Genomic DNA, 12,876 nt, shown 5'->3' with positions numbered 1-12,876 from the left:
TACCATCCCAGATTTATCAAAGCATATTTACTTACTTTGAAAACTTAGTCTGGAAATTAAGCAAATAAGTACAACATTGAAAAACTGGCACACTTTGCTGTAGGAATGATTTTCCCAGTGATATCTACAACATGGTTCTTTTGTATCTCATAATTCAGTTGCTTAACCTTGTTCTACTGAGCTGGAATTGCTCAGCAGCAGAATGGCTCTGAAGCCAAAGGCATATTGGTCACAGCCACTCTTGGACTAATTTTTCTTGTAATTGTGAACCTCAGCAGCCTCCTGGTCCCATTTATCTGTGTTGGGTACCTTCCTCCTGATGCAGACAGACTGCAGCACAAGACTAATTGCATTTTTGGCTTTCTATGCTCAGTGTCTTTACCACCTTTGCTCAGTTGTTCTTCCAAGCAGATTTTTCTATTTCTGTCATAGTGCACAATATATTTGTAGTGACTGTAGCCTAAAAAACCTAAGTACTTAATGAAATATATTAAATTAAATACCTATTTTGAGAATTACCATGCTCTGCCTGAATATTATGCACATTACATATTTTAACAGGGAAGAGGGGGAAAAGGCAAATCTTGCTGCTCCAGCCCAAGCTGGCAGAGCAGCCTTCCTGACTCACCAAATTTCTCACTCCCCCTCACCTCGGGAACAGCCCCCAGGAAAAATCCACTCAACTGCTCAGGATCCCACAGCACCTTTTGTTGGGACTTATCCCTTCTTATGGAGGTGTTGAATATATGTTTTTAAATATAATTGCTATTTTTTACCATCCTAAGATGGTTTTGTTGCGAGGGCATGACAGATGTGTGTTAATTTGTGCCTTAGCTCCTGTCACCCTGATTTTAATGGAGCTGAACAAGTTCATACACCACTATCTAACTCACTGAGAAATCATAATCAGGCTGATTTATGCAATGGGCAAATCCACCCCTCACACTGAACCTGCAGCACAGGCTCAGCAGAAATGGAAACACTCACAGGTATTGCTGCCCACACAAGCCAAGCTAGTGGAGGAAAAAAAAGAGATTCAATTAAATCATTAAAGCAAATGCACAATTGCACAGTTTTGGTTTTGGAGCCAAAGGAAAGCTTGTCCTGAGAGGCAATTCCCTCTCCTTTAGCAGGAAACAAAAACTGATGGGCAGAGGTTGGGACTGGCTGGGTATAATTTTATATATTTTACCTGGGACAAGGGGTAAACAGTAGCACAAACAAGCATTCCTCTTTTTCCCAGATTCTGAGGTATAATATTATTTATTATTAAATAATAATAGGTGTAGGTGTGATTGTTTTTTTTTTTTCTTTGAGTGCTTTCCTCTCTGCTGTTGGGATGCACAGGGAGGGAGCTGGCCCTGCTCTGAGCAGGAGGGGGGACAAGGTGACCTCCAGAGGTCCCCTCCAGCCTAAATTTTTCTATGACTCTAATCAAAACCCTCAAGAGATGCTGAATCTGGCAATGCCAAACACACCCAGGAAATGTAAAATTAGAACTGATTACCAAGACATTTGTAAACCAGAAGCCTCTGATGCCATTATATGGTCATCTAATACTTGGACAGAAGCCTTTGCTGCCTGAAAAAATGTTGGATGAAGCAGACTAATTGTAAAATACTATTTGCTGCACTGCCAGCTTTTCCCTATGGAAAATAAAATTGCAGAGATCTTGGGAACTGGTAAATTTGCCAAGCTGGAGGTCGGGTTATGAATTTTGAATTATTTTTTTTTTTTTAGATATCAGTAATTAAATGGAAAATTGAGAAGCAATTAGATGGTAAGTTGAGAACTAAAACTATAACTCAGAACTCTAGGAACACATTACATGAGAAACAATGTTTTCAAAAGTACCAAAGTGATGTAGGAGCCTATATCTTGCTACTAAAATAAGGACCCTGGTCCTCAAGGCATTAAAATAGCCCAGCACTAGGAATTCATGTCAGTGTAAAAAAATTGTCTTTGTACATCATTCTTTCGACATATCTCTACAATCAAAAATCCCAATATGCACAAACATCCTGGGGAAAAATTCTTGTAGAGTTAAGGAACTCCTTAAAGTTGTTATTTTTATCATTAGACACTGTATCTAAAGCAAAAGTGCCAGACCTGTAAATTATTGCAGCAGAACAGCCTAATATTTAGTCTAAGTCACACTTGAAAATAAGTTATTTTTGTGCTTTAAGATATTTTACCAAAGAGCAAGATGAATGCAAATTGTTTAATAAAATGCTTTTAGAAACCCAAGAAGACCCAGAAATGCACACATTGTTTCCCTCCAGGGAAGATCCAACAGAACCAACTGAGATCCACAACACCTAAGAGAAGTCAAACATTTTAAAAGGGCAAACCACAATTTTTCCACAGTTTCCAGTCTAATCTCCAAGGCATTTATTACACTTTTTTTCTACTTAAAAGTAACAATAATTTTATTAATAATCCAGCAGCCTCCATTTTCTATTTGACAGAAGATAGAATCACTCTTGATGCCACATTTATTCTGGCACTATTCACGGTCAGGTTTACTCAGTGTTAATGAAGACACTGCTTCAAACCAGAGGTTTATAGAAAAAAAATAAAATTTTAAAAAAGGCTGGAAAATACTGGCAGTGTGAAGATTTAACTTTTGGTTTAAAATTAGTGGCAGAGCCCTGTGCCCTGGGTGTTACTCATTTGTCAACAGCTTTCCAGCAAGTTCTCCACCTCCCAAAAGCTCTGAGCTGCTCTGGATGGGGCAGGCACAGCAGCACGGAGAGCAGGAAGCTGTGAGGAGCCTGTGTGCAGTCCTGACTCAGGTGTTTCTCTCTGTATCCTAAAGGGAAGATGCTGATTCACCATAATTTTCCCCTTGTACAATAAATGTTATTTATCCAATCTGATGTATTTTAGATTCTACTTCACCTGACCTTGTAATTACAGAAAGTACAGGTGCTGTTTATTCGTGCAATGCTCATGTCCCTGGGTGTCTGGTAATGTGTGTGCTCCAGAACCATCTCATAACTCTGTGATTTTCTCACTCTACAGAAATAATTTTACAAACACTCACCCTCTTCATGATTGTCGCAATTTCTGCCAGAGAGAGCCCAGGGCTGGTAAAGTGCCAAGCAGGGCTTAAACATACTCAAGAGCTTCAAAGAGAAATGCACACAATGCTATTGATGTCAGCCTCTCAGTTTAATACATGCTTAAATTCACAGCATTAAAAATAACCAATCAAGGGGTTTTCTTTGCCATCCCCACTCTAGGAGTGAGCCTGAAATCTGAGTTAAAAAAGAATACGACAACTACTGCTTCTGCAGGGTGTTCAGTACCCTCAAACTCTCAACATGATTTTCATTAGAGGGCAAAATGTTTGGAAAATTGTTATATGAAGTCCATAAATCTGAAGATGAATAATGAAAACGAAACTTCCCATGAAATGCCCCAGTGTTCATTTTATTTAACATTCTCCATTGGTGAAAATAAATTAAGAATGAACAAGACTTGTTTATGCCTGCCTTACACCATTCTCTGTGTTTTAATAGCAACTGCATATTAATTTATCAGGATCCTATAAATTATAATTAGCCAGGAGGATTAACAACATAAATCCTTGAGTTTAAAACCAACCTGGCCTGCTCTCTCTTCCCTTAGCCCTAAAGTGAAAAAGAGCCATAAAAGCCATCACCGCTGTTTGATCCATTAAACTCATGAGACACTCTTATTTCAGCTGAGCTACTGGAGGTAGAGGCTTTGCAAAATCTCTTTTAAAGTCACAGCAGCCTTCCTGGAAGCGAGAGAAAGAGTGCACAGGAAAGGCCCAGCCTGAACATGGGAGGTGACTCTTGCTCTTTCCACTGCATCACCAGCTGACATCAGGGAGGCTTCTCAGTATGCAGGAAATGGGCAAAAGATTTTTACTAGTGAAATAGGTGAGGCATAGAGGTATCACTTCCTAAGCACACCTTTGCCAAGATACAGGGAAAATCCATGAAGTGGCCACGTGTTTCAATGGACAGGGCAGCAGGAAGGATGTGCTGTGGGTGGAGCAGATGCTCTGGGATCAGAAGTGCCCCTCTCACTACAGTTTAATATCCTTAAGCATCAGCTGAGGGCAGAACAAGCAACATCCCCACAGAGCTGTAAATCAGCCAGGGCCTTGTACTCTACTCATTATCCCAAACAATTTAAGGTGCTTTGGCTGCAATGATGGGCACAACCCATTTGTACGTGTAATCAGGAACTTCCTCACAAATACCAATTGAAAACCCACTTCCTTCCCCCTTGCTCCTGAAAGATTTGCATGACAGATGTGAAACACTGAAAGCTGAAACCCATCTGTCCCACCTGAGTGCTCAGGTAGTGCTGAGAGGATGGTGCTGCTCAGCTGCAGCTGGGAGAACACACACCAATGTACAACAAGGTGCATTTCTCTTCCAAAGGGACATTTTAAATTGGAATATCTGTTAGTTCAATATAATAGGTAAACAACAAAAAGAGAAGTTTCTGCCAGGGTTTATTTTTGGTACCAGACTGTGCTGCAAGGGTCAGATTGCCATGTGAGCCACCCACAGAAAATCTTTAACAGGCGTAAAAATTTATATCAAATGTTCCTTTTTTTTTTCTTTTTTTACTTATTGCTTGAAGGAGTTTAGGAGCTTTTGAAGACACCAATCCTTTATTGTCATCATAGCAGTGCTGCACACAGGGAGCAGGAATTATGGAGCAGAGCCAAAGCCACGTGGTTGCACCTGCATCACACACAGGAGCTGCACTCCTGTCCAGAGAGCCTGCAGCCACCAGGTCACCCCTGAGGTGTGAATAAGCACATTTCAAAACCAGGAAAGCAGTGTTGTCAAAGGCAAAAAAATACTAAATACAAGCCTACACCTGAGGGTGATGAGGCCCTGGCACAGGCTGCCCAGAGAAGCTGTGGATGCCCAAATGCTGGGAGTGCTCTGAGCCAGACTGGATGGGGCTCTGAGCAACTGATGCAGTGAAAGGTGTCCCTGCCCATGGCAGAGGGATGGCACAAAGTAATCTTTAAGGTTCCTTCTGACCCAAACCATTCTATGAGCTGAAACAGAAAGGCCTCACAGGAGGAACTATCATTTTCCTCCCCTCTATCTGAGCAAAAGCATTACAAAGAGACTTCCTTGCATGGTCACCAGACAAGAGGGCATCTGCTGGTGCATCCACAATCTGCTACCCTTCCTAATCTCAGGAACCTGTAAGGGACATTTATGTGGCATCTAGGCTTTGGCTGGCCAAATTCCCAGATGGTCAGTGGGAATGGCCCTTCTCCCTCCCTGACAGCTGGAGCTGATGTCCACCACACTTTTCTTCCTGGCCTCAGAAACCAACAGAAAAAAAGATTCACTGAGTGAGCAGAGAGGAATAGCAATGGACACCAATGACAGCCCATGTCTCTGAGGGGTGGGTTTAGGGACAGCTGAGGGTGGTAAGCCTCAAAGGCAGAGCCTGGCTCTGCTCAGCAGCCCTGATATGAACAGGTTACCCCACAGCTTTTACTCTGTTCACACCACACAGATCTCCCAAGCTGCAGAAAACCCGTAACCTGAACCCGCAGAACAAATCTCTCACAAGACTGTTGACTATTTTTTCCTCATGATTAATGTCTCAGGGTCTGACAAAATACAGGGGCAGCATTTTTTGAGCTTGATACCAGTTATCCAGGGAAAGGCTGCAGCAGGCACACACGCAGCAGGAGCAGATAAGGGGGCTCAGATCAGTGTGTGATATACCTGCGTGCACCAGATGAGCTGAACATGACTCACAGTACTTCTGCTCACTTCGCACAGCTGATATTTATCACAGCTCCTTTCAAAAGCTTATCTCCATCCTTTGGAGTTCACTTATAGCATGAACAAGGTGAAGTCCCAGGTGGAACGAGGGCCCAGATGTGTCAGGGGAGGTTTCCATTGAGTAAAACCAGGATATCACCTGGTTTAGAGAGATAGGGGATATACACAGCTCAGCAAAACATGTTTCTGCAGGACTCTTCTATGTGCAAGTAGTATAAATGCACTTAGTATGAGATACATAAACAAAAGAAAACAACAAACCTTTTTCTTTATGCATACATGCATTATGTATATATATATATGCATATATATCTCTTTTATATATATATATACATATATATACACACACAGGCACAAAACTCTGCCTGACTCCTCTAATTTGCCTTTAACACTAAAGGTAGAATAAAATAGCTTTCATTTTTCCTATTCCTCCTTCCTTCTCAGTAAGAGAAATGAGACCTACCAATTTAGACAGCTATGCTTAGTTGCCCTTACTAAGCACCAAAGTGAATGATTTGACTAAGATTATGCAGCCAAGGGGTTATGCACCTCCCTTAATCAAAAGAATACACAGCTGGAATATAAAGTATTTGTCCCCTTGTATTTAAGGCAGGAGGGAGGAAATTGGGTTGTATAAAAAAAGAGAAAGAAAAGTTGTTAGGCATAAATGCAAACAGCTTTGCAAATAGAGGCTGGAAATAAGCATCTTCTTAAAAAAAAAAAAAAATCACTGCAGTATATTGTAAAGGAAGCTCCTGCATTCATTCCATGGGGGAATAGGAAAGTGCACTCTCTGTACAAGGCTGCAGAAGACGGAAAGCTCTGTAAGCCCATCCCAACTCTCTTAATTATTTTAATTGCAGCAGTGTGATGCCAAGGTGCTGAATTACCCCCTCAGGCTCTGGCTGCTTAGCCAGGAGGTACTGAATTAAACTGTCAGAACATGCAGAAAAATTGCAATGGTGCCTGTCAACGGTATTTGTTAAGAGACACGGGTGAGGCCAGTGACTTGTATAGAAAAAGAGCTGCCAATGCAAAGTCGTCAAAGCACAGCACTGGAACTAATGGGGTATTCAGAGGTCTTGTTCTACTTCATTGGTTAAAGCCAACAAAACTCCTGTAATATTTGGGGCGGTTTGCTATTTATGGCTATGGTAATAAAGGCCAGTTAAAGCTGCAAAGCCAGCCACAGTTAGTGGTCCCCACTGCTTCAGTTCTAAATGGCTGAGGGGGCACGATTCCATCTCAAGCTCTGCTTTTAAAAGAGAGGAAAAAAGTATAAAAAGAATTGGGTGTTTAAAAATATGAAAAATTAAATGCAGAGTGGGCCACTGTTTTACAATACACTGTTCTAGTTAAAAATAACTACATTTTGGATGCCTTACCCAGATGATTTTGAATTCAGTTATGTCTTAGCTGCAAAGGACTGGCATACAGCTGGCAATGTGGCCCAGGTTTAGCATCCTCTCTTCCTGACACGCGGCAGTTTCCTTCCAGAGACACTTACCAAAGCCCAAGGTGTGTTTGATACCAAAATCTACTTTGTAACTTCTAAACCCACGCAAGTGCAGATAGCGATCAAAGCCACCTGAAGAAGTCCTATTTGCTGTGGCTCTGCATAGCTCCCTTGCAGCTATTTTTAGGAGTAAAATCCTGTGCTTGTGAATTGAAAGGCAGATAACAATGGCTGGAGCCCGTGCGTGGGCAGGTGCCATGCAAACACCTCGCAGCTCAACACTCACGCGTTGGCTCCGGCTGCTCGGTCCCCCATGACACTCTGGTCCTCTCTGGGGAGGAAAAATCCATTTGGATTTTGGGATGGGAGTTGGCTCCTGCAGAGGGGCACACAGAGCCGTAAGCCAGATGAAAGTGATAAATAGTTTATGCTTGGTAGGCTGGCGAAAGGGTGAATACACCAGACCATGGGATTTTTAGAAACCCAACTTCTCATCCCTTCCAATCTTGGGGAGCTGAGCACAGCCCTTCTAGAGCTGCAGAGCAGCAATGGTACACAGGAAAGGAGAATCTTTTTGTGTTTGCCAAAGCCACCTTTTCAGCATAGCAGGGAAGTGGAGATAGAGAAAATGAGCATTTTTTCACAGTAGGTGCTTGTCCCTGTCACAGATCTTTCCAACAGCTCTCTGCCCAGATGGAACTGCATCCCATTTTTCCACAGCCTAAAGAGCTTTGAGAAATGCCTCATGTCCCACCTGGCTTCTCTGCTGGGCTATCTCCCAGCTCAGTGTGCTTACTGGGATTCTTCCTAAACAGGTCTCCATTGCCATAATCCTACATTCACTTAATGTGGTTTTCACTAGGAACACAAGTTCAAGAGAGGTTAATGATCCATTAGTGTACATTTTTAACTAGCTAATTTACATCTTGAATAGCCTGTATTTATTTTATTAAAACCAGGTCACTATATTCAGCTGACTGAATTATGTGACACATCACATGGATTACACTAGAATTGTTCAGTAATTAATTTTTCTCATACATGATATGTAATTATTACCTATATTTCTAAAACAATTAAAACTGTGAATGCTCTCTTAAAGAAACTGAAACCTTTGCTGCTGTAAGGGCTTTACAACTGCAATGCTCTCTGAGCTGCAGGGTTCATGTCTGTAGTTCCTTTGGGATAAAATCCATCCTACTCCTGGTACAGAACACAGCACACAGCCTGCAGGAGTTATGGTTCAGGCCAGGCCACAAATGCTGTTTCTAAGCTGTGTTTGTAACTAAATCGTGTTGGCCATGATGCACTGTCATGAGCTCTTATTCCCTTCTTGCCATCTGGGAATTAAAGGACAATCTTCATTAACTTTAATTAAAGAAGATGGTTCCTTTCAGATGAGGGTGACAATCCAAGTGTACATTAAGCAGCTCAACCCACGTATTCCCCCCAGTATTGCCCATGCCTCTGCTCCTTTGGCCCACAAATTTAACATTTTCTGTCACACACACTGAGGAGAAGGGAGGGTGATGACTCCATGGGTCTGAAGGCCACACTCCACCTCCATCTCTCCATTAAGAGTCAATCATTAAGCCACTTTGATATTCCCTTGGCAGTTTACCACAATTCCATAGCCTCTCACTAACTTGGATATCTGAAGAATATGAGATACACAAGATATGGGAACTGCACCTTCAGTTGTCACAATCCCAATCACACAACCAGGTCTGGGAGAGCCCAATCACTCTCCATTTATCAGAGCACAAGTCTGAAAGGGTTTTGTTCTCCTGCACTGAGGACAAGTGACACAATGGGCACTTAAAAATTGCTAAATTGCCCAAAGTTTCTAAAAGGCAAACTATACCTTGATTATCTCATACTCAGAAAATGCCTTTGCATGGATTTAAACACATCTGAGCAAGTTTTCAGCATTAGCACTGTTCCTTTCTTCTTGGGATAGTGGTGGCATGTTGTGAAATGCCTCTTCCATGTTCCTTGCCAACATCAAAACCTCTTCACGCTGCATTTTTGAATGTCATGTTCACAAGAACACGAGAGGATTTCTGGTTCTCAGTGGGAGAGTGTTATGTTTTTCCAAGTGCAAACAAAGGGTATTAAAACACCCGTAGTGCTCATTATACCACTGCAGCCCACCAGAAACAAAAGTATGGATTCGATTTTCCGCCACATAATGACTATATCGTGCACAGAACTGGATGAACTAATTTATTACTTAGGAAAAGTACTAATTGCTTGGCCCTTCTGCCTTTGGGTGCAGTGGCACATGCAGAGAAAGACCAGCTTCAGGGCCAGATACAAAACAGATCTGTCATAAAGGATCACTGCTGTTATTCCATCAAATCTGCCATTAGCTCAGCATTAGCCACAAAGAGCAAACCAAAGACAAGCATCAAGAATTCAGATATTGAAAGAAGAAAATAGTATTAACATTTCTTGGAATTCAATTAGTCAGAAGCCTTGTTTTCAGTGCCAAATGAGGTGCATTTTCTATTAAGTGAGATTTGTTTTCCAGAGTAAAGAGGGCATTGTCTCTGATAGGATTAGAAATCAAAATAGCTGAGTTGGATTAGCTACCAAACGATTAACAAAACAAACACCGTTTTTTTTTTTTTTTGTGCTGAAGACATGGAAAGTGGAGTGAAGGAGACTTCCTGGACCATCAAGTCTCATATCCGTGTTATTGAAGGCATCACATCATATAACTCTTTTCACAAACGTATCAGACTTATCATAATCTGGAGTAATTTCTACAATGATGTTTTCAGCATGATAGCATCAGCCATGTGGACAGAAAAAACAGCAAAATTTCCTTGATGCAAATTCTGTTTCATACGAAATTTGCAGTCATCGTACCACAGGATTTCTGGGAAGAAATGTCTTTGTTTCTTTCTGAAACAATGTTTGAAGATTTACAAAGCCTTATTTTTGTCAATGACATACCAAAACGTGCAAAACATTGCAGAGAACTGAACAATTACATAAAACCCCCCTTTAAACTGCTAATTTAGCTTCATTTTATCAATTTTAAAAAATAATATTGCATTTATTGTTCTGGATGGCCTTTCTGGGAGGCTGATGTGGTACTGAAGCCCTCTTCCTCTTTTAACACTGCTGCTTCTCAAACTAATACTGAAGCTGAACAATCTTTTGTCTGAAAATCAAATTAGCACTTTCCTAAGGGTAGTGTAAGGCATTTGCATGAGTGTGAAAACTCAATCAAAAGTAAAGTTTGAGTGCTGGGCATTTATATCCTGGGCTTGCCAGAATAAAGCAGCATTAAGTTTCCCACTAAGACTCAGATTTGTAAAGATATTTAGATGCAGATAAGGTGCTTAGTGGTGCATTCAAAAAAGCCTAGGACTTTTCTGTGCTGATGATTCATTCTAATATACATTTCATTTACAAGTCAGCAGTACAATGTTGTGGTAGAAGTGATGTGGTAAAAAATAAAACACAAGAAAAAACAATAACTGAGGGTAGAAATCTGGGCATAACGAAGGTAACTGTGATGGTCCCAGTGGCCTTAATCCATACAAATCCATACAAATTCCTCTCTCTCAGATTTCTGAAGGTTTCTTTTGCTAAAAAGCAGAAAGCAATAGAAGAATTATTATATTTAATGATGTGCCACAGGACAGCAGTGTTTAGAAGAAAGTCCCAGGCTGATTTTCCTTCCCTCAGTTCTGTCTCCCAGCACTGAAGCTATTGAAAAATGAACCTAAAAATTGGTTTCAAGGAGTTCTCTTTCTCTCCTGAAGTTTGATTCAAATTTGCAGTCTTCATGTATTTCAGGCTGATTCGGTGAGACCATGGCATGTCTCAGCTCTGAAGCTGCTTCTTGCAGATTGCAGCTGTAGGGAGAAATACGTCTACATATGAAGCAAAGTGATGGAGTGAATTAAACTCCAAACACAGCCTCCAGCTAATTTTTTAATAATCTCAGTGCAAAACAGGGCCTTGAGGGTAGGCAGAGCTTTTCAGTAAACCAATCAGAACTGGATTTTATTTAAACAACAGTAAAGTCAGTCCCAGAGAGCTCAGACAGTTGTACACAAAGCAGCCGCGTCTCACTGAGAGCCTGTACAGTAGCTCAGCATCTCAATTTCAATCACAGCTCATTCCCTGCTGGTAGTTTTTGTCTGCAAACAAGCTGAATGTGAGCTGACAAGGGCCCCCAGAGCAAATAATATGAGCACTGGAGGAAGAAACTCACACGGACACGATGCTGACAGTTGTGCAGCCAATTCAAAAAGATTGCACAACAAGAGCCCCAGAGCTCAGCTGGAGCTGCACACCAGGGCACCAGCACACAGAGAGAACCTGATCCAAGGGGTTCCACCTCCTGAAGCACAGCTCACCTTGGCAGAACAGGTGTGCTGGCACAGGGCAAGGCCAGAGGAGGAGCAGGGCAGTTCTGGCAGCTTTTCTAAGCAAAGCTCTGCATTGCCCTGGGTCGATGGGAACTCGTCCAGCCTGCACATCCTGCCTGCTCTGTGGATCTCTAGAGGGTGTGCCTACAAAGACTTTCCAAATCTGAGTTATTTCCAGCATTTTACAGTACAGGAGCTGTGCAAGTGGCCACAGTTTCTTCCAGGGATGCTGGTTTCCCCTCAGGGATATCAGGATGTTTTTGTTCTCCACACCTCTCGCCCACATTTCCTTATACAGGAGTGTCCACAGGTGGGAAAAAACTTCCAGGAAGGGCCAAGATCATGATGCTACATTACACCAAGCAGTACAATCTGTCATTCCTTTCCAGGAAATGTAGGATGGGCATGTATCAAGCTAAAAGTGGTGCTGGAAACACACTAGTGCCCATGGTAGCATCTGAGATGCCACCTGAGAGCTGCACTGTGCTAATTGCACCCATGAGCTGCACACACATCTCAGCACAGCTTTAAAATGGGCACCCTTAAGTTTGTAAAACACGTTGAGGCAAATCCTGCTCAATAAATGGAAGCCACCAAAATGACCAGCTGCTAAAACAGACCCACCTAATGGCTTGATGTGGAGAGGATAAATATTGTTTCTTTGGAATCTGCAGTTTTCAATATCATTACCAGCTTTAAACAGGCTTTAAATGTGATCATATTCACTGGTAATGGCATCTCTCCCTTACAGAGGGAATGTGGCAACTAACTGGAATATAACAGCCAGGGATTTACTGGAGGAAAAAAACCAACACTATAGTGGGCATTTTTTAGAGAAAATAATAATCACTTTATTTACAGATAAATTCCAAAAAATAATTTGTGACTTTCAGATCCATTTATTGGACTACTGCTCATTATTGGATTTTTAATCTGAGAAAAAGAAAAACAGGTTAGACAGCAGCCTGTTGTTTTAGAGTTAATTTCTTGTAAGAGGTCTGATTTTAAAGAGTGTAGACAAAACCAGAATATAGATGTTCCTCTCATTTTCACTAAAGGACATGTGAAATATAGACACTGTCCTTACAGATAAACTTTTCTTTACTTTATGCCATTTTAAATACACTTCTGCAGCCAGCAACCTTAGTAGAGGAAAGGAACACAAGGCTTTATTCTGCACTTACTCTATACCTGCCACAGAAGCTCAAAAATGAGTGTACAGATG

The 12,876-nt window shown here is 41.6% G+C and overlaps 1 protein-coding gene across 1 annotated transcript in view; it reads right to left on the bottom strand.

Annotated features, from left to right (window-relative positions):
• The window catches only part of WWOX (WW domain containing oxidoreductase), a 473,858-nt gene that overhangs the window by 64,716 nt on the left and 396,266 nt on the right, over positions 1-12,876 (bottom strand). The gene's annotated exons all lie outside the window — the stretch shown is intronic.

This window comes from Molothrus aeneus, chromosome 11 (genome assembly GCF_037042795.1).
Source record: "Molothrus aeneus isolate 106 chromosome 11, BPBGC_Maene_1.0, whole genome shotgun sequence".
Classification (NCBI taxonomy): Eukaryota; Metazoa; Chordata; class Aves; order Passeriformes; family Icteridae; genus Molothrus; species Molothrus aeneus.
Note: the sequence above shows the minus strand (reverse complement) of the source record. Positions and strands in the feature narration are given on the sequence as shown.